The following is a 979-nucleotide window of genomic DNA, read 5'->3' as shown; positions in this document are numbered from 1 at the left end:
GGAAAAAAAAAAAAAAGATATTGGGCTGAGTGCCAGGCTCTTGCCTGGAATCCTAGCACTTGTGGATGCAGAGGTGGAGGGATCGCTTGAGCCCAGGAGCTCAAGACCAACCTGGGCAACATAGTAAGATCTCGGTCTCTAATAATTTGGGTTTTGTCAGACTCCTACAGAAGGAGACTCAAGCAAGTACAGGGCCTCTGGGGCCATGATCTGGTAGTAGCTATGACAGACCAGTGAGGGAAATGACCTTCCCTCTATGCCCTTGGTGTTTTGTTTTTTTTTTTGAGTCTCATTCTGTCACCTAGACTGGAGTGCAGTGGCTGCTCCCGGTCACTGCAGCCTCGACCTGCTGGGCTCCGGTGATCCTTCTGCCTCAGCCTTCCAAGTAGCTGGAACTACAGGCGCGTGCTACCACGCCCGGCTGATTTTTTGATTTATTGTAGAGATGAGGTCTCGCCAAGTTGCTCAGGCGGGTCTCGAGTTCGTGGGCTCAGGCAATCCACTTACCTCAGCCTCCCAAGGCGCGGGATTACAGGCTGAGCCACCGAGCCCGGCTCACCCTTGGTCTTTATTGGATTTGGTACCACTTGCATGCGGCCGACCTATTCTTCTTTTTTTTTTTTTGAGTTGCAGTCTGTCTTTGTTGCTCAGGCTGGAGTGCAGTGGCACACTCACGGCCACCGCAGCCTCGATCTGCTGGGCTCAGGGGATCCTTCCACCTCAGCTTTCCAAGTAGCTGGAACCCCAGGCATGTGCCACCATGACTGGCTAATTTTTTGATTTATTGTAGAGATGAGGTCTTGCCAAGTTGCCTGGGCTGGTCTTGAACCCCTGGGCTCAGGCAGTCCTCTTGTCTCTACCTCCCAAAGTGCTGGGATTATGGGCGTGAGTCATCATACCTGGCGGAAAGAGTGTCATTTTTGTTTGTTGTTGTTTTTTTTTTGAGTTGGAGTCTCACTCTGTCGCCCAGACTGGAGTG

Source organism: Carlito syrichta, unplaced genomic scaffold (assembly GCF_000164805.1).
Source record: "Carlito syrichta isolate Samal-C Ts95f unplaced genomic scaffold, Tarsius_syrichta-2.0.1 Scaffold316424, whole genome shotgun sequence".
Classification (NCBI taxonomy): domain Eukaryota; kingdom Metazoa; phylum Chordata; class Mammalia; order Primates; family Tarsiidae; genus Carlito; species Carlito syrichta.
The sequence above is the reverse complement of the archived record's forward strand: the minus strand, read 5'-3'. Positions refer to the sequence as shown.